The sequence below is a fragment of the Arvicanthis niloticus genome, chromosome 5 (genome assembly GCF_011762505.2).
Source record: "Arvicanthis niloticus isolate mArvNil1 chromosome 5, mArvNil1.pat.X, whole genome shotgun sequence".
NCBI lineage: Eukaryota > Metazoa > Chordata > Mammalia > Rodentia > Muridae > Arvicanthis > Arvicanthis niloticus.
The window spans coordinates 91,564,975-91,589,157 of NC_047662.1; the positions used below are offsets into that span (position 1 = coordinate 91,564,975).

The window sequence follows — 24,183 nt, forward strand, 5'->3', positions numbered from 1 at the left end:
CCGTGGTAAGTGAGGGTTGTCAGGACTTTGTAAAAATGTCCGCTGAGTTGGAGCCACCTGCGCTAGGTAAAGGCAGTGACAACCCAAGTCTCACATTGTCTTATTCTAGTCCCTGGGTTCTCACATGACTGCATGTTGTGTGGCTGCTCTCAGCTCTGGGACAGTGAGCTGGGGCCTATTGGCCCTTCTCCTGCTATCGTGCCTGGGCTTAGGTCAAGCACTAAGACACTAGTTCTCTCATTGAGTCCCCAGAGCAACCCCGATAGATAAGTCTTGATAGCTCACCATTACAGAGGAGGAAACTGGTCTAAAGGGAAGTCACTTGCCCACAGCTCAAGCTACCTGTCTTCAGTCTTTGCTAGCTACCAAGCAAGGCTTGGCATGTGCTACCCCTCAGCTGGCTGCTGTAGTTGTAGACTGAATCTTCTCATCTCAGAGAGGATTTGGAGATCTATTCTGGAGAAACTCCATCATAAGTCAGCATAGAGATATTCAGGTGTAAAAATAGGGCCGGAGCTGGGGCCAGTTGAGAGCAACTAGCATCTAAGCCCATTGCTTTTGCAGAAGACACACACGTGGATGTGGGGTTCAGTTTGTTCCTGGGGATGGATTCTCCCACCTCACTTCCTTGTACCCATTTTTATCTACTGGCGCTTACTTTTTGGTTCCTGAAGGGAAAAGGCCAAGAGGAGTCAAGCTCAGTCCTTCACAGCACAGGCTGAAAACAGCTGCAGGCAGACGACCCAGGGATATTGCAACTGAGCCCCTGGAAAATTCTTTGAAGGGAAGCCAGTTTGCTGTGGACCAGATGCCCAGGGTCAGGCAGAAGGAGGAGGCTGAGAGAGAGAGAGAGAGAATGCAAGGTTGCGATATCAGAGCGATCTGTTTTCTAGAACACCAGGATTCAAGTGTAAGCACTCTTTACCTTGTAACACTATGGCCTTGGGTAAGCCACTGAGCCTTTGAACTGTCTTCTGTTCCGTAGAAAGGGGAAGAGAGGGAGAAAAAAAATGATAGTGGCTATCTATGTACTAGACAGTAACTCATGCGTACTTAATATTATCTGTGAGGTACTTCCTGTGAAAGACTGAGCCCAGCATGAGAACACTGCGGTCAATAGGCAATAAAAATGGCAGATGTTGTTGTATTAGAAACAATGGAAGTAGTTATCATTTCTGGCATCTTCTCTGCTTTCTGGAAGCCAGTCATTGCTCTAAGTGCTTCTACGTGAATTAACTCACTTAATTTTTCTACCTGTCCCATGAGGTTGGTCTATTTTTAACTTTACTTGGTGAATGAAAAAAAAAAAAAAATTGAAGCCAATGAAATAGATTGTCCAAGGAAACACAGTTAGAAAGTTACAAAGGGTCTACTAGTTTTGTTCACTTTAGAAGGAGATACTGACGACAGAGAAGCTGAGCAGTGTGCCCAGGGTGTGAGTAGGCAGAACCCTCCCGTGGGTTTGGTAACAGATAAAATGATATCATGCATGCTAAATAACCTTCCTGCGCTATTGTTTGGAGGCTTTGGCAAGGAGGTGAATAAGCTTTGTGTGTTTCCTCTAGTTTAGATGTACCATCTGGCTTAAGACCTGGAGTCTTTTAGGAAGTCTTGTTTGGACTTGGCTTGTCCTTTGGGTGGGCATTAGAGGCTGGTTGTGTGTAAAGGTCCTGTGCTTGTCATCCTCTCGGGGCAGTGTAGGAGCAGTGCTTGCTGGAAAGCTCCCGGGCTGAGAGGCTTGTGAGGCCGCCAGTTGGCAGCTGGCCACCATCATGTGCAGCTGGGTTACTACCGGTCACCGATCGGCCTTCCAGACACACTTATGTCTCCAGTGGCTGAATCTTGACTAGCATCTGGAACAGCAGGCAGCATCGAGGCACGGGAGGAGAGGCCTAAGGCCTTTGACAGAGGGGAACAAGCTAAACACCAGGGAGCTGCTTTTTGCTCCCTTTGTCTAGTGCTTACAACATATCCCCTCTTCTACTGGGCGCCTCAAGAACTGTACTCTAGAAATTCCTGGGAATATGTCCTCTTCCCAGGTATGGGTGGTCTTTGTGAAGGTCATAAGGAGCTCTGGAACCTAGATGTCTTTGAGGGGAAGTCACTGTCATATGCCTACAGAACTGTCTCTACATCGTTTTGGGAGCTGTCTTGTAGGGGCAACTCACAGCCCTCTTTTCCTGTGCCAGCACAGGCAGGATCAGGGAAGGTGTTGTATTACCCTGGTTCCTGAGGGAAGTCCATGCTCAGGTTTTAGGTTGGAAGCTAGATGTGAATGCATGGAAATGATAGTAGCATCTCAGTGTGTGTGTGTGTGTGTGTGTGTGTGTGTGTGTATGTGCATGCATGTGCAATCATACACATGCAGACACACATGTATGTGTGTGTGCACATGCATGTCTGGGGCCTACATGGAAGGAGTTTCAGAGAAAGGGACCAGAAGCAATCTGGGCTGGCAAGGCACCCAGGGCCTAGGTTGTCTGTCCTGTGACTGGTGGGAAAGTGTTGGACTTTAGCCCATTTGGGTATGGTGATGACTCTTTCCTCTCTCATATTCTGGTTCAACAGATGGTGTTCACACATTACTGGACTCTTCCTGTGAGGCTCCCATCCCTATAAGAAGAGCAGCATTCCCTCATGGGAAATGTCAAGGTGCGCTCTAAGCTTTAGTTAGCTTTCTGTCTGCCAGTACTGAGTCCTCTCCCTCCTATGAGGACTCTAAAGTGGTGGTTCTCAACCTGTGGGTCGAGACCCTTTAAGGGGTTGCATATCAGACCTCCTGCACATCAGGTATTTGCATTCCAATTCACAACAGTAGCAAAACTACAGTTATGAAATAGTAACAAAATAATATTATGGTTGACGCTCCCCATAAATACAAAAGGAATTGTATTAAAGGGTCATAGCATTAGGAAGGTTGAAAACCACTGGAAAAGGCAAATGTCTGAACAAGAACTGTTTTCCTTTGAAGACCACACAGTCCAGTAAAACATGACATTCACCCATTTCAGATAACTTTGACCCTACTTGTGAAATAGTAACCTTGACATTATTGTGGTACAGTACATTCTCCTCTGAGGGCCAATATCTACTATAAAGATACTCTGAATCAATCCAAGTAGAATAAAACTTCCCCAGAAAAACATGCATGCAACCTCCAGATCCTCCTTGAAAGGAGTCAAGGAAAGATGAAGAATTTTGATTCTTTTAACCATAAATATTAGTTTTTTTACCCTCCCCCCCAAAAGATTCTATTATTTGAAAATAATTTCTGCATGCATCATGTGAAATCTTTAAGACACCTTACTGAAGTTCAGTTTCTCCCCCGTTTGTTTTCCTACCAATGTTGTGGATACTGAATCTAGAATCAGAGAGGGACAAGAATTGCCTGGAGTCACACAGCATTTGACAGTTTCATTATCCCTCAGTGTTGCTACATGCATTTGTTTTTCCCATGTGTGTCCTGTCTGGTTGCAGCCCCAGCTGCTGCTGCACTCTTCCCTCTCTGTGGGAGGTCACAAATCACCAGCCATCAGTCAAATAAGGAAGTGTTCAGTGTATGTCTAACTGCAGCTGGCAGGAAGCTCAGTGGTGGCTGTCCTTCAAAGAAGCTGACAAAGATTGGAGAGGAGCAAATACCATGCATGTCAGGGTCCCATCAAGTCACTGCCAGCTCAGAAGGAGGGATCTGTGCTACTGGTCCCATGACACCTGCCCATGTCTCTTCCCGTATTCTACCCCTAGCAGATAGCCATGCCCCTGTTGCATAGTTGAGGACCAGCTGCAAGCCTATCCTGGAGCCACCTGTGATGCTTGTGGTCCATCAGCTTACCCTCACCCCACCTCACACACCAGTCCATCACCTGCCTTGCCTTTTGCAGCCTGCGTAGCTCCCTAATCAGTGTGTTGCTCTTCAAGGCTAGTATCCTGGCCTTGTGATTTCTCTCCCAGAGTGTGAACACTCTGCCCTTGCCCTCCAATCTATCTGGCATCAAGAAAATTCTTGCAGCAGTTTTAGAAAAAAAAAAAAATCTACTTGTGTCATGTTTCATGTTGCTAGGTTGTTTTTCCTTTTCTTTCTTCTGTCCTTTTGCAAATAACAAATGTTTTAGTATTAAATTTTACTAGATTCCTTAAAACTATATAACAGGTTTGTCTGTCTTGACATCTATCTTCTATTTTAAAAGTAGTTATACTATTTTGCAATTTCAATGTAAAAGATATATACAATCTCCCTATTCAGATCCTCAAGTATACACTTTTATTAGCAACATGTACCATCTTTATTTTTGAAAAGCAAAAGTTTAATGATATGAACTAAAACAAACAGCTTCATTTAACATGATCAGGCACTTAATTCTTGGCTACCAGATAGATAATTAATTCCAACATCCGCTCAATAATTATTTTCCCTCCAGTCTGACAAAATCTGTGCTTGACTATGAAGAGATTTACAATTTGGTGATAGCTGTTAACATGTATGAACTTCACAAACTTCAGGCTTTAAAAGACAACATTGAGAGTTAAGGGTGTGACTTTGTGGGTAGAGGTGCTTTCTGGGCAAGTGTGAGGACACAAGTTCAAATCTCCTGACCTCATGTAAAAGGTGGTTGTGTACTATAAGTGCCTGTAATCCCAACACTTCTGTGGAAAGATGAGAGGCTGAGATAGGAGACTCCCCCGAACTTCATGGGTCAGCTAGACCAGTGTCCATGGCGGAAAAACAACAGAAACCCCACCACCTCAAAGGAAATAGATGATGAGGTTGTCCTTTGACCTCTACAAGGGGTGTTGGAGCAAAGCAAGCTGCTCCCTGTCCTGTTATTGCTCCAACTGCAGCCACTAGCTTGACAGGAATAAACTCAGTAAGCCCTGCAATCACAGTCATGTCCCTAAGATGCCCATGTTCTAGAGAAGGAAAAACCAAGGAATTACCAGCGCTATGGTGAGGAGGCCAGTAGGTGACCTTGTTAGCAGCTGAGGATAAAAGCTGAAACCAGGGAGGAGGGAACAGTCCTGGGTAAGATACCAGAGAAGGGTGATATTGGAGGTACTGGAGGACCGGATGGCAGTGGGATTTCTTGCTGAAATAACTAGTAAACGGTAGTGCTCCTGATTATACTTTTTGCTTCCTTACTTCTTCCTGAAAACATTGGGGTAATTCTATTCTTAAAAAATCTAGACACCCAAGGCTGAACACGGTGGTGCACACCTATGACACCCAAGGCTGAACATGGTGGTGCTCACCTATGATCTTAACTCTTGAGATGCTGAGGTAGGAGGAAAATGGCTTTAAGGCCAGCTAAGGCTAAACAGTGAGAGCATAGACCAAACCAAAACCGAACCAAAAAACAAACAAACAAACAAACAAATCCAGAACCACGTATGGAGTCTCAAACCTGTAATTTCAGCCCTCAGATGGCTGAGGTAAGAATATTGCTCTGAGTTTGATGCCAATCTGGGCTACAGGGTAAGTTCCAAGCTTGGACTACAGAGGGAGACCCTGTATCAACAACAAAATGCATAATTGACAGTAAATAAATAAATAAATAGGAGAGAAAGAGAAACAGAGAGAAAGAAAGAAAACTCCACCAGACAAAACTAACCACCCCCCCATACAGATATTTTAATTTGCATCTGTCTCTTAGCCCCATCTAACCCATGAGAAAGGTTGTTCCAGCTTCCCTTGCTGCTAAGAGCCAGACACACAGGTCTCCAGTAAGCAGACTCCATTAAACAGATAAAAGGATTTTTTTGGAGGTTCATGAAATCAAAAAGGGTTTCATGAAGCCTATTCTGACAATGATGTTCATAGGGTGCGCATGCCTAGAGGTGGCAGGACAGAGACATTGGAGATGACACCAGACCCTGTGTCCACGCATGGAGCTGCTGACTTTGCCTGTCTGTACAGTCTCCACTCGGCATCTCTGCGGTGTGCTTAAGTCTTATTCCTGGAGGCATAACCTTTAGCACTCGGTCATTTTATGACTTTTCAACTAGCCTTTAATAAATCTCTTTTCTGTGTACTAGGTCAGGAGTTTCTGTTTGTCACTAAATCTGTGACTTATAAATCACTTCTCCCCGGTAGTTTTCAATCTTAAATGGAAAATGGGTCACCTGAGAGCAAAGGAAATACAACGGTTACATGGCATTGTTAAAAATATTAACAAGGTGTTAATCTGCATGAGGTACTTTATGCTTTATTTGCGTCTTATACAAATAATCTCAATACTACTAGAGAAGAATCAGAAGCTGTTGTGTCCCAAGGTCACACAGCTACTCATGGTGGAGTGGCTACTTCAACACCAGCAAATGTGATGTTCATAAAACCTACACCTGCCTTGGCATTAAAGAAGTCCATCCTTTGTCCAGCCTTGTATTTTATCCAGTTTGATTCACATCCCATGCCTTGCTTTCTCTGGATCATCCTCAACACATAGAGAATGATTAATTCTCACATGGGAATGTAGAGTGTCTTCTGAGCTGACTTTGTTGCTGTTGTTTTGAGAGAGGGTATTACTATAGAGCCTGGGCTGGCCTCATTCTTGTTATGTGATCCAACCTGTCCTTAAACGCGGGATCCTCTTGGTTCAGCTTCCTAAGTGCTTGGATCACAGGTGTGCACCACCACACCTGTCTCTGAAATGATGTCAAAAATCAAATGGAACAAGAAGTTATCTCTGAGGTCATTCCACTACCAGGTGGAAGCCAGGCGTACTGGTTGACACCACGGGTCCTTGTGCAAAGAATAAAAACAACAATTAGCAGTACTTTAAAGCTTGTAGATGGTTGTTAGGCCATTTGCCAGGAAAACAGGAAGGAGGCGGGTGCCGGTATGGTGAAATGGATTTGTTCTTCCACAAACTTGGTGTTACTCAAAATCAATTTGGTCAATGAAGTCCCACCTCCTATAGATTCTACAACTTCCTTCTCTGCTATTACCAGCTGGGACCCAGCATTCAAACCTGTGAGCCCAAGGAGGACTTTTCACAATCAAACCACATTACAAAGTCTTTTTTCATATCTAGCTAACTTTGTCTTCTCTTTTACATTAAGAATTCTACTCAGTAGCTGACAGTAGCAATCCCATAGAGATGACAACCCAAAATATCTCCAGATATCCAATATAGAATAGCTAATTCCAAATATCTACTGGGAGTGGGTGTCAAAATTAACTACAGTTGAGAATTAATGATATATAGAATGAGCAATATTTGAATGTCTACTTTGCCTCCTATGGTTAATAATTCAATGACATTAGTGTGACGGCTAATCCCAATTATCAAATTGATGAGATCTAGAGTCACCTGGGAGGTGGGCCTCTGGCCATTCCTGTGGGAGATTATCATTATTGCATTCACTGAAGTAGGAAAACCTGCCCATTGTGGGTGGCACCATCCCCTATAATGGGTCTGTATAAACAAAAAAGAAAATGGGGCTAGAAAAAATGGCTCAGAAGTTAAGAGCTCTTGATGCTTTTGTGGAAGACATAGATTTTGTTCCTAGCACCCACAGGATAGGTTACAACAGTCTGTAATTCTGGTTTGAGGGATTCTAATGTTTTCTGGCCTCTGAAGGCACAGCATGCACATAGTACACATACATATATGTAGGAAAGGCACTCATACATAAAAATCAAAAATCTTTTTTTAAAGGAGAAAGTGAGCTGAAGACCAACATTCATCATCATGCACTTCATGATTATGGACACAATGTGACAAGCTCTTCAAACCCCGGCTGCCATGACTCTTTCACCATAATGGACTGCTGCCTGGATCTGTGAGCTCAAATAAATCTCCTTTCCCCTAACTTGTTTTTTTGTCAGGGTATTTTATCACAGCAATATGAAAAAGTAGCTATGAGGCTTAGATAAGTAAGTGACATCTGAAAAAGGCATCTTCCTTACCTGGAAAATGAGGTTGTTCATATTTTTGTCTGCATTAAATGATATTACAGGAACTATGATTCTACCCATATTTAATTCTAGCAGAATGCTTAGCCCATGAGATCTTTTGTTTGTTTGTTTAGTTAGTTTGTGTTTGTTTGTTGTTGTTGTCGTTGTTGATTTTGAGACAAGGTCTCTCTACATAGCCCTGGATGTCCTGGAACTCTGGAACTCACTATGTAGAACAGGCTGGCCTTGAACTCATGGAGATACACCTGCCTCTGCCTCCCAAGTGCTGGGATTAAAGGTGCATAGCACCCTGTCTGGCCCCGTGAGTTTTGATTATCACTGCCCCGTCAGTTTTCTGCAGCTGTACAACTTTCCAGATGGCAAGAACTGTAGAGGCCATCTCAGTGGAATTCTGTTTATAGATTAAGAGACTGAGGTCCATGAGATAATCTGTCTTCTTAGCCCAGAGCCCATTCTTCACTCCACCAATGCTGAGGAGACATCCTGAAGTGGAACTTTACAGCAGTGAGTTCAAGGGCTCCCTCCTGTCAGGGTTGATTTGCAAGACTCTTGCCCCCTGCAGATTTCCTCATGATCTATTATGGCAGATAGAATTCCTGAAACACTAAATCACACTATGACTCAGATTGAGTTCAGATGTGTGCTTCAGGGGCCATCAATTGTCCTGTGCACTTTGTATGTTGGGGAATGATAAGTATTGAAACAAAAATGTACAGAATATGGGATTGAATGCTTTTAGCAAGTCACAGTTTGGGGAGAATTTTACATCCACCAGCAACACATAAAAGGTGCTCAAGTGACATGAGCAAAGAGAAAGAGGAAGATAAATGAAACTGGGCATTGTGATGGGTATCTATAATCCCAGTAATTGAGAGGATGATGCAGGAGGATTGTAGAGTTTGAAGACAGCCTGGGCTACAGGAGTACCAGGCCAACCAGACCCACATAGCAAGGTCCTGTCCAAACACGCAAAGGGGATAGATGGATTTCTCCATTTGGCTTTCTGCTGTGTCAGGTTTAGGGATATTTTATTAAAAGGACCTAAACAAACCAATAAAAGGATTGGAAGCCCCTAAGAAGGGAGGAATGCCATAACAGCTGTATATAAATTTGTGATGCCTCTGAAATGGGGTTGAAAACTTATAGCTATTTACTTTGAGAGAAAAGATCTGAGTGTATGGTCATCAGCTGACATTCATCCTAAAGCCAAGGAAAAAGCCAGGTTCAGAACTAAGTGTTTTAGTTAGGATAGATGACAGAGGTGCTGGTTAGTCAACAAAAGGATGGACTGGGTATTAGGACTATCTTGTACCTCACTGGTACAAATAGGCATAATTATGCTCTAATTGTATTTTGAGAGAAAAGTTTCCTTTTAACAGGAAGGGTGATGTGTAGGAGGAGCTAAGGTGGGAGGAGTACTGAGAGGAAGAAAAGGAGTAAGAAGAGGAGAAGAAGAAGGAGAGGAGAAGCTAGGTGATGAAAGAGAGATAGAGGGGGGAGACAGGGAAGCAGATGTTCATGTATCTCCACCAGTCAAAGATAGTTGATATATCTAGGTTGGGTAGTGGGTTACACCTCTGATTGAACAATACCAAACTTATAAAGCCTATGATTAACATTTCTTAAAAAAATGTATAAATGCAAAATGAAAAGGGGGCATGGGATAGGGGTTTTCTAAGGGGGGGGGAATGGGGAAACAGGATGGTATCTGAAGTGTAAATGAAAGATCTAATAAAAAAAAAAAAGAAAAAAAAAAGAAGTAAAAATAAATAAATAAATAAATAAATTTGTGATGCTTGCCTAAGCACTCCCAGGCTGCCGGAGATCTACTGGGGAGGTCACTATCGATAACCTGAGAGACTCACGGAGCATGAGAATCACACTGGAGGACTAAGAAAAGGTAAACGCGCTACTTTTTTTTTTTTTTTTTAACTTGGTATCCTCCTAAAATTATTGTTAACTCTCTTTTCTGGGTTCTATAGTCCTAGGTATATAATGTCCCCTTTGCTCCTAATTTCTAGCACGAAATCCTAGCTTTATATAAGGCTTATAACTTCTTTTTTTTTCATTATATTTTTAATTGGATATTATATTTACATTTCAAATTTTATCCCCCCACCCCATTCCCCACCACCACCCAGGAATCCCCTATCCCATCCCCCCTCCTCCTGCCACATGAGGATGTGCCCCCACCTACCCCCCCCCACTCCCACCTCCCCACCATAAATAAGCCATCCTCTCTACCAGCTATGGATTCATGAGCTTGGCACCCATCGTCTGCAAAATTCTATAAGAGATTACCTGACTAATGACTTATGAGTGCTTACAAACTAAGCAGCTCTCCTCTAGGCCAGTAGCCTCTTACTGAAACAACTCACGCCACAGTGATCTAATTTCCCCTTTTGATTAAGTTCATTAGACTGGCTGGGCAGATATGCAGAGTAAAACATAGGACGCCTGGATGAGAAGAAGACATGACAGCTAGTTTGATGTCGCTGAAGGCAAAAGTGAAGAAAGAAGGCTGGATGGAAGTATCATGGGATGACTTCTTAACCAAACTCCATGAGTACCAGTTCATGATGAACAGTGGTGTGGAAGCAGAGCCCAGAGAGATGCCTATCTGTACTCAGTTATGTATCCACAATGTCAGGCAGTAGATGTGTCATACTCTCTGTTCTTCGTAGACTTCCTTGGTCCATAGTCCTGGATGAAAAGGTAAATGTAGTTATCCAGAAGTTGGGCCAGTGGTTCCAGGTTCTAGCTAGAGCTACTGGAAACATTGCCTCAGTGATGCAGCCCATCTTGATCTTGCCCCTCATTACTCTCTGGTCTTATTTTTGTTATACCTTTCCCCATGCCCCCAACTATTCAAAGATACCTACTTATAGAACCATGAAACACCATGCTGCTTTATTTATTTGGGGAATGGCACTGGGGTCTCAGTATGTAGGCTCTGGCTATCCTGGAACTTGCTTATGTAAACCAGACTGACCTTGAACTCAGAATTTTGCCTGCATCTGTATCCTAAGTACTGGGATTAAAAGGATGCACCACCATGCCCAGCTTGATTTTAACTTCTTTCTCTTTTTATAGTGTGTGTGTGTTGCACATATGTGAATGTGTGGGTATAGATGCCTGTATTTATAGATAAGAAAGTCAGAACAAGATACCAATTGTTGTTCCCCTTTTTGCCTTGAGATAAGCTCTCTCACTGACCAGGAACCTTGCCATTTGGGGGAGGCTGGCCAACCAAGGACTTCTTTGGCTCCCCCTGTCTCTGTCCCCCAGTGCCAGTGCAACAGGGATACACAACTATGTCTGGCTTTCTATGTGGGTGCTGGGGATCTGAACTTAGGACTTGCAGGATGGATGCTTTTCTCCACTGAACTGTCTCCCTGGTCCTCTACCATGCTGTCCACCCCTTGCGTTGCTCCTCTGCCTTTTCTACTACGTCTTGATGTACCTGAAAATCCCTTCCCCATCATTCAAGACACAGATAAACTCTTGTCTTGGAAGCTTATTACTCCGACCCTTTCCCCACACCCGTCCCAATAAGCTCTTCCCCATCTGAATTTTGGTGCCAGCACCAATTGCCACCTGACTAATTATCACTCCGAACTTTCTTATCTTCTTTCTCTGCCCTGTGCTCCCTGTACCCAACACCCTTCTCTTCCCTTAATTTCAATTCATTAGGGATAGAAACCAGTTCCTACCCACAACCTGGCACTTAATAGCGGCACTGTAAAAGAATAAATGAATAAAAATGAATGAATGAATGCCTTGTATAAAAACACTTTATTCTGGCTCGTTGTGACTAAGTCTAAGCCTGCTGAGAATCACAATTACATTTCCATGTAGGCTGATCCAGCCTCCTAAAAGATTTTTTGAAAAATGCATTGAACCATTGTTGCCTCCCTCCTAGTCACCTGCTGTCTCAGTAAGGGCTTACGGATGTATTGAAACCAGGACAGAACTCTCCCCTGGCACAGGTAAACCACACCACCATAACCTTACAGAGCCTTCTGGGGGCTGTGACTGACTTAGTTCACCAGGAACCACACACCCAATGTCCAATATTTCAAGGTTCCCTTCCTATAGTCCTTAGAAGGCACATTCAGCTATCTATGTAGACAAGGAAGCATTTTTAGATGTGTTGCCGACTTTCTTTGAAAAGCAAAGTGAATCTCACTCATCTTATTCCATTTCTCCTAATTGCCCCAGAATGCGCTATCTTGTTTAAATACAGCCAGATGAGGAAAGTCAGGAAGAACCATCCAGCCTTCCTGGTGTTCTAGGAAGAGTTCATTATCATAGGACCTGAGTCTTTAAAAGGGATGCTCTGTGCTCTAATGAAAGACTTAAAATTCAAATGGGTGCACCCAATGCAAGTCAGCAGGCATTTAAGTCTCTGCCAATTATTCAGTTCTCAATAGCTAGACCAGGCAGTGTTTGTTGCCGGCTGGCTGAGATGCCTGATGGGAAGACAGGCAGCCTGGCCTGATACCAATGCTCCTGAGTCTATTCTGGCCCCCACGTGATGGAAGTTGGCAGCCAGCACCCTGCAAAATGCAGAGAACCAAGCCCTCCCGGTGACCCTCATCACTCAAGTCTCAGCCATGCAGATTCTGTCTCACCAGGAGGACAAAGGCCTGGGCTGCTGGAGCAGACAGATGAGGGTGTGACTCTTCAATGTGATCATCAGGTCTCAAGGGAAGCCAGACCTTCTTAATTACCTATAAAGAGTTAATAGTCTGTATATAAAGAGCTTTCTGTTTTTAATCACAAGGCAAGTAATCCTTATAATCCTTATTTGCCACTCTGGTCTCATTGTGGAACCTTCATCTGAAGCGCCCCAAGTAATTAATGGCTAATGCTTGTTTATAATAACATTAGTATAGAACTTTTCATTGTCAGTTCTGTGTCCTCAAAATGTCCTGGCTGGAAAACTCTAGAGCACATAGAGTCTGTGCAAACAGGAAGGCAGGAGGCTCCCTTGAGTGTAGGTTATGCAGACACTCTGTGTGCTTCTGGCTTGCTAGCTCTTCATGCTGTAGGAAGGAAAACCGCTGTAACTCTTGCTTAGCAGTTGATCAAAAAATTGAAAGCATGCTAATATGCACTGTCAGCTGTGAGTAATACAGGGGCCACCAATGACAATTACAAATTAGTATGCCTTGTCTCAGACTTCCATAGATTTCTGTGCCTAAGATCAACACAGTGATGTACCAATATGGTAGCCTTTGTGATATTTATGATAACATTTGGTGAAAAAAATAGATTATGGTATAATCATATAACTCACATAATCAATTAAAATTTGTATGTGAATTCTACTTATTCATCTATGCACACACTCATTATTTGTTATAAGCATAAAAAATATATGCATAGCTATTCTCGGACCTCATCAGAGAAGTTTATTTGTGCAGCAGATAATGGTTAACATGGAAACTCACAACTGGTTACAGTAGACAGAATAACTCTCTAAGGAGTCTTCAGCCACAAATGGGACATCTGTGTCAGGCTCCTCTCCCACAAGCCTCGGGGTCCATTGTGGAAGAGGTAAGGGAGGTGGGCAGAAAGATTGTAAGAGCCAAAGGGCAGGTATGATTGGAGGGAGTTGGTGTCTTGTGGACAGGACAGGGCCACTACAATCATGATCACACAACAGCTGTGGTTGCCTGCACAAGACCTATACAAGATTAAGCCAGTCAACAAGCCAACATGGAGAAGAGATGGCATCACAAGGCCTTCTTCCTAGCTGAGGAAATATTGACAGCTAACGGCTTAATTAATGGCATGACCCCCTAATGGTTTGGTCATGTTCCTGACAAATTGGAACATCCACAAATTGGACTTCATAGGTTATTAAAAAAATAAGTGGACTTGAAGTTGGTGGGAACAGGGATGGAGGTTGGCAGGGGAAGAGCTAAGAAGTCTTGATGGAAGACTGTGATCAAAACGCATTGTATGCAGCATGAAATTCTCAAAGAATTATTAAAATATTCTACTAGAAATATATGTATAGGCTGGGTATGGAGGCAAATGTCTTTAATCCCAGTACTCAGGAGGCAGAGGCAGGAGGATCTCTGTGAGTTTAAAGTCAACCTGGTCTACAGACTGAGTTACAGGACAGTCAGGATGACCATAGAAAGATGTTGTTTCAAAACCAAACCAAACCAACAAAAAAAAACCATGCACAGCAATTCTGTTTTGCAAAATGTGACATATGTACGGTATCATTCAAACATTTCTGATTGGAAGAAAGCATAGAAAGAAATATGTCAAAATGTTGACAGTGATACCTTGGACAGATTATGGGTAGCCTTAATTTTCATTTGGATGGTGTGTGTGTGTGTGTGTGTGTGTGTGTGACAGGCAATGTTTTATGCAACATTCTACTTGGACTCTATATCCAAATAAGAAAAGAGTTTTTCTTCTTGTGTTCCAGAGTCCCATGCACATGAGTGGAGAAGGCAGCAAAGTGGGACTGGAGAAAGGTGAACTGAAAACTCCCACCTAGGAACAATAATTTCCAGCCCTGTGTGAATTAAGAAACTTCATAGTTACTATTTTTTTCCCCATTCTTCTGTTTCCTGGACTTGGTTACAGTGTCATTTATGGAGAAAGAGGCTCATTTGAAGAGAGCAGAGAATGAGACAGCATCTTATTCTGTGACTGGCCTGACAGGTTGAGAGTATGTGTCAGAAAAACAGACTTGAATGAGTCTACACTAGAGCAGGGAACAGTCTCTGGGCACTAAGAAGGTGGAAAGAGTGGCTAAGGTGAGATTGTCTGGGGAAGACAGAGAAGGCCTACCCTCGGGGGCTTAAGGGCAGAGAGCTGAGAGTAGGAACTGTCCTAATGTTTACTGCTCTGAGAATAAGAAGGTCATACACTTGTCACCAGACTTTTTGAAAACCTGCAACTACTCCAGTCACAGGGATTTAGTAGCCCTGAAAGTACTTTACAAGGAGAAAAGGAAAAAATTCTTCTCTGGAGAAACTGTCACCAGGTGAACATTTAATATGTACAGTTATCCTTGATGTGTGCAGGAGACTGGCTCCCGAAGCCCCCGAGGAGAACAAAATCTTGGATGCTGCAGTCTCTCATCTGAGATACTGTAGTGCTGGCATGTAAACCTAGACATCCTTCTACCCATTTAAAAACTATCTCCAGATTATTTGTAACACCTATACAAACTAAATGGTATCTATATAGTGTTATAAGGTTTTGTTTAGGGAGTAATAAGATAAATCTGTATGTTGACAACACGCTTGTTTTTTTTTTTTTCTCCCAATGTCTTCCATCCTCTATTGACTGAGTCACTGGGTATGGGCCCCATAGAAGCAGAAGCCAAACCATCCTGACATGATGGTTATGAGGAAAAGCAGCTTAGCTACCAGCAGAGACCACCAGCCAACACGTTCTCAGCACGCAAACACAGTTTCTGCCATCTTTCAGTTCCCATCATTAACTATGAATCAAGCATCAGCAAATGTTTATGGTATGCTCATAAACATTAAAGGACCAGAGAAAATTTAAACAGAGAGGAATTAAGTTAATACACAGAGTCCTAGGTAAAAACTCTGTAATGATTTCCAAGAGGTAAGAAAACATAGTGCAGCCCTTAAGAGTTCCATGCTCACATAAAAAAGACAAGAAACCACAGACTGTGGTAAGGGTTATAAGTGCCGTATGGTTTAAATATGAAATGTCCTCTAATAAGCTTATATTTTGAATGCTATGTCTCCGTCTCATTTTGCAATTCTGGAAAGTTATAGAAACTCTAGGAGGCAGAGCCTACTTAGAGGAAGTAGGGATGGTCCTGGGGACTGTGATGATTAATCTTGATTGCCAACTTGGCGGGATTTAGAACTGCCATGGACACTAACTTCTGGAGATGTCCATGAGGAAGTTCCTAGATTAGGCTAACGGAGATGGGAAGCTCCACCCTGAAAGAGTAATGCATCTCATCACATCATGGCTAGGACTGAAAAGAGGAGGGAACTAGGCCCCAGCAGCCAGCAACCTCTGCTTCCTGAGTGGGGATGCAGTGTTGCCAGGACCTCTGTGACATGATGGGCTGTACTCTTGAACCACGAGCCAAAATAAACTATCCCTTCCTTAAGTTGCTTTTGTCTCGGCAATGTGTCAAGTGACTAATGAAGCAATATATTTTGTCTGACCATTTCGTGTCATGCCTTCTGAATCATGACCTTCCATAGCATGATACATGCTTTTCCATTATGTTGTCTCTGCCATGATTAACTAAGCCCTTTGAAACCGTGGGCATTCTCGTGACTCCCCACACATTCTGCGGTGCTTTAGAAGGACTCAGTCTTTAGAGGTAATTGTGATCATCAAGCAAACATCCACCAGGCAGAGTCTGGAAGGGTCCAGGATAGGCTTGCAAAGATTTCTGTCTGGAGAGAGTGAACGTTCTCACAAACACCATGCTTCAGCTTTCAGTGTGTATAGGAACACAGATGAGTACTTCCCCGGGGTAAGTTGGGTAAGACTCATGAGTCCAGGGTGGTTACTGTTGGCCATCCTGGCACTCTGCCTGTGTGCTGCCTCCTAAAAGATGTTGGAAACTTAATCCCTATTATTAATATGTTTATAATATCTGGAGGTGAGATGTTTGGGGAATAATTGTGGTCAGAGGACATCCTGAAGGTGTTTTTAATTTAATTTAATTTAGTTTTTTGGTTTTTGGTTTTTCGAGACAGGGTTTCTCTATGTAGCCCTGGCTGTCCTGGAACTCACTCTGTAGACCAGGCTGGCCTCAAACTCAGAAATCCGCCTGCCTCTGCCTCCCAAGTGCTGAGATTAAAGGTATGTGCCACCACTGCCCAGCCTGAAGATGTTTTTAAAAGAAAAGAAAGGATAGTCTGAACTGGATGACTTGCTCTGATGTCCTCCAGTGTGTTACAGCAGGAAACCTTCGCCAGATGCTTCCTCATTTCCAGCCTCAAAATACCATTAACCAAACAAACCTTAACAGTTCATAATGACTTAGCCTGATATTTAGTTATAGCACCAGAAACTAGACCAGGACACTGTGTAACCAGCTATGATCACCAACCTTTTCCGCTCTCCAAAAGCAGGGTGTGTTGATTGTAAATCCTCTTATCTGCACAGGTGATCTAGGCACTCTGGTACAACAGCATTCAGTGCCTCGGGCAAGCTAATAGCCTTATCATTTAGTAGCGTAAGGAATGTGGCAGAAGCCAAAATCTAGAGAGCACAACATTAAGCCTAATGTGGTACCTCGTTCCTGCACACTGGAATTGGAGATGCGACTGAAAACTTGGAGGATACAGTTGAAACCCTCTTGAGAGACAAGCAGAAAAGGAGACAAAGAAACAGAAGATCCAACAATGACAGAAAAATCTGAGACTAAAGGTGGGAAGTCTAAGATTCAGGAGGAGAAAACAGAGAAAAAGGATGAAGTAAAAATATGAAAGGTGATACAAAGGGGAAAAGGCTGAAAGCACCAGGCAAGCTCCCGGATTGCAGGAGCCATCAGCGGCCCAGCACGATGACGCCAAGGAGGGGCAACTGAGTCACTCTGAAAACACATCGTTAGACTTGGCAATTACTAACGGTAATTTTGAAAGTGCCAGAAAAGATTTGAATGGCAGGGCTAGTGTGTAAGAGGTTGGGCACACGAAAGGTCGAAAGGTCATTGTCTTACCGTTACCATCTGTGCAGCCCAACCTCAGAGTCCAATAGTAATAGGAAACTGTTTCAAAGTTTTGAGGCTCTCTAGAGAAAAAATGTTGTCAACAAAGTCAGTTCATAGGTTTTTAATATGTTCATTCTGGACCTTTGGAATCTTCTATGAGTTTGCTAAGTCATAGGGAAACAGATACCATCTGTGGGGCTGGAATGCTCTCAGTTATTTGCTTACAAGCATGAGGACTTGAGTTCAATCTCCCAGAACTAGCCCCAAACCCTTTTTTAAAAGCCAGATATGGCAGTGTGTTTGTGATCTCAGTCCTGGGGACAAGAGACAGCAAACTCCTGGGACTCACTGTCCAACTAGCATAACCTACTTAGTACCAAGTCAATGAGATACTTGGTTCAAAAAACAAGGCAGGTGGCAGCCAAGGTTGACTTCTGTCCTCCAGAGAATAGAACATATATGCACATATACACATACAAATACAAATCATATATATTTGCTTATTTTTATTAGTGTGTGTGTGTGTCTGTCTGTCTGTCTGTCTTCATAGAGGCCAGAAGAGGGTGTGGGATCGCCGGAAGCTGGAGTTGCAGGCAGTTATGAGCCATCAGACATAGGTGATGGAGCAGCTCTCAGGCTCCCTGGAAGAGCCACAAACACTCTGAGATGCTGAGACATCTCTCCAACCCCTATATTTATTTTTTTATCTTGTGAAATGTGGTGATCTATCAACTTCTGTTTATTCTCCCGTTACCCTGGTGTTTTTATCCTTACAGTTTTTCAGTAGGCTCTTAACAGTGTTGGAAGGTGATTTTATTTGGCTTCAGGGAAGTGAATATAGACATCCACTTGTGTTCTGCTGTGTTTAGTTTGAACCAATGGCTGTTAAGTTCCAGAAAAGCGTGAGCCATAGGTTGACTTCTATGAAATTAACACTGGAATTACCCTTTCTTAAAGAAAAGAACTGACTCAACTGTTGGCACTTTAGAACTTTTTAAAAAAAAATAAGGTCTTTTTCAAATGACTTGAACACTGTACAGTGTGCCGTAGCAGTACTTTTGAGAATTTGTGGGCTAGTCAAATAGCCTGGGGCTTTTGGTCATACTTCCTGTTTTAGTGCTGGAGTTCAGGCTCCAGCTCAGGGATTCAGTTCTTACCTAGAATGTTCATGGTCCTGGGTTTGGTCCCCAGCATTAAAAAGTAAAAAAAATCTGGGTGCTGGAGAGATGGCTCAGTGGTTGAGGACTCTGGTTGCTCTTTCAGAGGATTCCTGTTTCATTCTCAGCACCCATTTTAGCAACTCACAACTGCCTTTAACTGCAACTCCAGGGGATCTAATGCCCTCTTGTAGCCTCCAAAGTTACCTACACACACACACACACACACACACACACACACACACACACACTAAGGTGAACACATTTTAAAAACAAAAACAGAAGCAAAACTAAAGTCTTCCTTTTCTATTTTCTATTTTTCCACATGAATGCCTTTAAGCAGAATGATGGACAATGGTTCTTCAGTTCCTCGATTAGCCCATTCACTCCTTAGTTTATGAGAGCTGAGGTAAGGTGCTCACTGGCTGTGGTTGGCCTCTTTCTAGACCACACCGTCTGGGGTCTAATGGTTTCCATCTGACAATGGACTGAAGGTGGAAGCCCTGAGGGGTCTTGGTGAAAAGCCCAACTGAGTGCAAAGTTATAGCTTACGTGTATAAAGCTTACGTGTATAACTGGCATGCTTTCTCCGTTCCTTTGGGAATTGTGATTTCTCTCCTTGGTCTTAGATTTCAACTTGCTCCACAGCTCATTATTAGAAAATGAATTATTCAGCTGTTTCCTTTTCAAGATATCGTTAGCTGTCAGAGTATCAAGGAAACAGGAATAAGTCAGTCGCATTTTATAATTTTGTTCACCGAGATTTATCAAGATGCAATGAGTTTCCACCAGTCTCTATGGCAAAATACAAAATGAAATATTTTTTCTTCTTGTGGCAAAGTATATACATGATATCAAATTAAAATTAAGTACTTTTTGACAGGAAAAATATATACAACCTTATGGAGTCCCATCCCATCTCTGGGTCTTGATTTCCTCAGCTATAAAATGATGTTTTGGGACTAGTTTCTAAGGTTTCATATGCATTTTCCTAAAGAAGCTTTATTGATATATAACTGACACATTATATAACTCACCCTCTTAAAGTATATAATTCAATGGCTTCTAATATATTCCATTTTCGAATAGGAATAAGCACATATAACCAAGTTTGTTATTTTAACTACTTTAAGTATATCAACCCATGTAATTAATTTTGCTAACAATGTCTCAAAATCATTGCCAGCATTCCCAGTATTTATCATTATCCTCATGGAGACACTCTGGACTGTGTAGGTGCAACACACTGGAACTAGTCTATTTGAGACAAAGCACATCAAAAGCCCTCAAGCCCCACAGCAAAGAGACTAATTTTAATTCCCACTCAGTGACATTAGGCCTGTTGTGAGCAGTTACTCACACAGTGAACACTGTTCTCAGCCCCGCTACGGGTAATGGCCCTAAAGAAAGTCTGAGCCAAGGGAAGAGAATAAAATGTAGGGGTTTTCTTTGGATCTTGTGATTATGAGCCATCAGTTTTCTTAGTTTTCCCCACAGACTTCATTTAGCCTTCAAACTAAGGTAAATGCTTCTCACAACTTTGGAGCAACAGTTGGCGGAGTGCCAGGGATTCAGAGGCTGTAACCACATGCTCTTCCCAAGAACTAGCTAAAAACTGCGATGGACACTCTTCGTAGTCAGTCTTTAGATTCATTCAGACAAGGTCTGTGGCCCAGGAACTGGCAGATACTGACTTGCCCATCGCAAAGACTTCGTTCACCATTGTCTTTACACACTGGAGTACTTCTCGGAATTGTTGCTGGCTTGGAATCTTGGTAAGATCTGAGAAAAATGAAACTAGATAGGTTACAGCTGTGGGTATTAACCACAGGCGTGGAACTGGCTCTTCATGGAGCTGCCGACCTTTCTTCCACACTCTTCTCAAGTCCTTCCGGGATGCTGCTTCCCTGGCAACGAGAGCCTGCCTCTACGTTAAGTAGAAGACTCGGGGAGTGAGGTTCTACGGCCCTAACATAAGATGAGTTGCTCTCAGAGTAGTTTCTTCCACTTAGTCAAGTCAGACAAAGGCTGCACCTCTGTGTGTTGGGGATGTGGAGGGAACTAAAAAAGACAAGCACTGAAGTTCCTTTCGGTAATGAAACCCTGGGATATTCCGGGCAGCAGTTAAGAGCACATGTGTCTCCACACAACACAAAACCTGGTCTTAATCAGTCCTTCTTGCACGGACCTGGATTCAAGTTGAGCTCCTACGGTTTAATGGCGTTTGACAGTTTGACTCATTCCACTGAATGTTAGACACTATTGCTATTTCTTCTAAAAATAGCAACGGCCACAATTCTTGCAAAGTGAACCAAAAGATCTGGGCTCACTCCCAGCTCTGCCTCTCCATATCTGTATGACTTTGGCACTTAACCTCTCTTGGGCCTTGGTTTCCTAATCAGGGATGGTTTAAATGCTTTTGGAAAAATCTCAAGATTCTTTTTTTTTTTTTTTTTTTTTTTCCATTTCATCTTTTCTTTCTTTTTGAATTTAATTTAATTTATTTCACTTATTTACTTTATATCTTGCTCACTGCCTCCAACTCCCTCCCACAATCCGTCCCCATTCCCCCTCCCCCTCTCCTCTGAGTGGATGGACAGACGGCCCCTCTGCGTTCCCCCACCTTACCTAGTGGCACTTCAAGTCTCTGTGAGGCTAGGTGCTTCCTTTCCAGACAAGGCAGCCCAGCTAGCAGAACAACAGGTTTTGGGATAGCAACCCGCCCTCTCAGTTGTTCAGGACCCACGTGAAGGTCAAGTTGCACATCTGCAGCATGTGAGCTGGGAGGCCTAGGGCCAGCCCGTGTATGTTCTTAAGATTTTTCCCTTCTTCTAATCCAAAGTTTCTTGTGAGATTATTTTCGTGGGCTGGCAGTTAAGAACATTAAAAGACGATAGGCAGCCTGGGTTAGGAGGCAATGTACAGAACTAGCTATTCAGTTCTGAGACACTGTTCTATAACCCCTTGAAAACGCTATGTAAGCCTAGACTGCTGTTTGGCAACTTTGTGGCTAGCTTTGCCTAATGAAATTAAAGATGGCTGTCTGTCTCTTCTCTTTGCCACCAACGGATGATCTGAAGCACAGTGGGATACGTTTATTAAAGCAATTTTATTTTGCTGAAATAAAATGGCCTTTACCAGATGAAAGGTCATATTTACTTTTCTGAGCAAGAGAATTATGAGGAAACCTTGTTACTGACAAGGTTAAGTCGCACCATTTTTCTATAAAAGCTGAGATCTCTATGGGTATTTAAAGTGGAGGCTAATTTTGTACCTGCTTGGGAGAGCAGGGAAGTAGCCTATAAAACATTGGTCTTTTTGATTCTGTACACAAATATTCAGAATGTGTGTTTTGCTTCTCTAGACATGTCATGATTTTTAACCCTTATGACGTGGACACAGGTCTTGTGTCACTCTGCGTGGGTATTTATTTATTTATTTATTTATCTATTTATATTTCATGTGCACTGGTGTGCTGCATTTATATCTGTGTAAGGGTGTTGGATCACCTGAAATTACAGTTAGAGCCAGTTGTGAGCTGCCATGTGGGGCTGGACATTGAACCTGTGTCCTCTGGAAAGAAATATAGAAGTAGATAGAGATAAAGAGAGATAAAAAGTGAGGATGGATGGATAGATAGATGATAGATAAATTGATAGATGATTGATAGATTGATAGATGATAAACAGATAGATGATAGTTTGATAGACAGATAATAGATGATAGGTAGGTAGATTAACTGATACATGATAGATAGATGATAGAATGATAGACAGGTGATAGATGATAGACAGAGAAAATGATGATAGATAGATGATAGATTTATTGATTGATACATGATCGATTATAGACAGATGATATATTAATAAATTGATTATATATGTGTATGTATATATACATATACATACACACACATATATATATATATACACACATACACATTAGATAATATTCATGATGAGGTCCAAATTTCCATGAATACAAGTGAGATGTAATTTTTCCAACTCATTTTCCAGAGCACACCCTTCTTCTGTTACTCTCTACCTATTTTCTAGCTCATATTTCTCCCCAGAGTTCTATATGCCCTCAACGCTCAGCACATCTGAAATGTGCCTCAAGTGCTTTCGCTCCATCCCAAACTGCTCTTCACCACACATCACTTAGTTCAGCCAACCATCCTGATACCAAAGCTCCAAAGTCTGTGGCCATTTTTGACAGTTGCCCCGCCCTCACCCTGCATTTATCCACTCAAAAACGCTGATTTAACATTCACTGTACCACCGTAAGATACTATGACATCAAGAAAGATAAAGATACTGGAACATGGCCTGAAATATACATAGCTCAGCTCAGACGACGAAGCAAACCAGCAGCCACAAGGAACCCAGAAATGAGCCCTCTGTGTCTGTCTCGCCCCTGGGTCTGGGCAAGTGCTATTTTTTGGTGAATACCTCCATATTCTAGTCTATTCTCCTTGTCTCGACAAACAATTGATTTAAATATAGGATTGGGCTGCCACACAGCACCTCCCTGCATGTCTTCTTCTGCTGTTGTCTACAGCTGGTTTAGTCATCAGAGCTTTTGTGGCCTTGAAAACATGTCTCTGCTTAGAAATTTTTTTTCTCTAAGTAGTGAATTGCTATTTGTAACACAAAAAAAGGCAGTTTAATGGCTATTCTTCCATGAGGTCTTTTCCAAACACTTAGGCAGGCGCTGATACTCCTAAAGTATATTTTTATGTCTATTTATATCATCTATTTATGCTCTGTGCATGTATGTGTGCGTGCACACACATGTGCACACACATGCATAAAAGTGTATGTTATGTTTTCCTTAGTTGTTTCTTTATGTTCTTAGCTGTTTATTTATGTTCTGTTTGTTGTTTGTAACGTACTTCTCAGGTCTGTAGAGAGCACACTTTGTTGAAACTCTAATCCTTAGGTCATAGAGGGGGAAAAACATGATGTTGGTATATGGCTTAATGGTGGACAGCATCACAGAGATGGAGGGGAAGAAGAGGAGGAGGAGGAAGGGGAGGAGGGAGACAGTTGGGATAGCCAAACTTGTTTGATGGCCCATTCTTGTGAGACCTCATCAACTTCTTGAGACCAGCATCAATCTTCCAATGTCCTCATTGCGCCCCCCCTCCCCATCCATTTCTTAAAGGTTTCACCACCATAGTGCCACCACTGGGATCAATTTGACCCTTTGGAGATCACATTCAGATTGTAGCAGTTGTCATGATTTTCCATGGTGATTTTATCTACAGATCTGACCAATCAGTTCATTTTATATTTTAATCTATGTAGGGTGTGGATATGCCAGAGTTAACTCACCGACCTTGTTAATTGACATTTAAATTTTGTTCTATCTTTTAAAACTATCAACAGTGTACATGAGGAATGTTTTTAAAGGTTAGA

At 42.5% G+C, this 24,183-nt stretch overlaps 2 long non-coding RNA genes across 2 annotated transcripts in view; one reads left to right on the plus strand and one right to left on the minus strand.

Moving 5' to 3' along the window:
- The window catches only part of LOC143442448 (uncharacterized), a 31,756-nt gene extending 21,941 nt beyond the window's left edge, over positions 1–9,815 (plus strand). Inside the window, exons 3-5 of the long non-coding RNA XR_013110672.1 lie at positions 2,569–2,652; positions 7,656–7,779; positions 9,721–9,815. This is a non-coding gene — a long non-coding RNA (uncharacterized LOC143442448). The remainder of the gene's footprint in view (positions 1–2,568; positions 2,653–7,655; positions 7,780–9,720) is intronic.
- LOC143442447 (uncharacterized) overlaps positions 1–24,183 on the minus strand; it is a 122,685-nt gene that overhangs the window by 82,934 nt on the left and 15,568 nt on the right. The window lies entirely within an intron of this gene.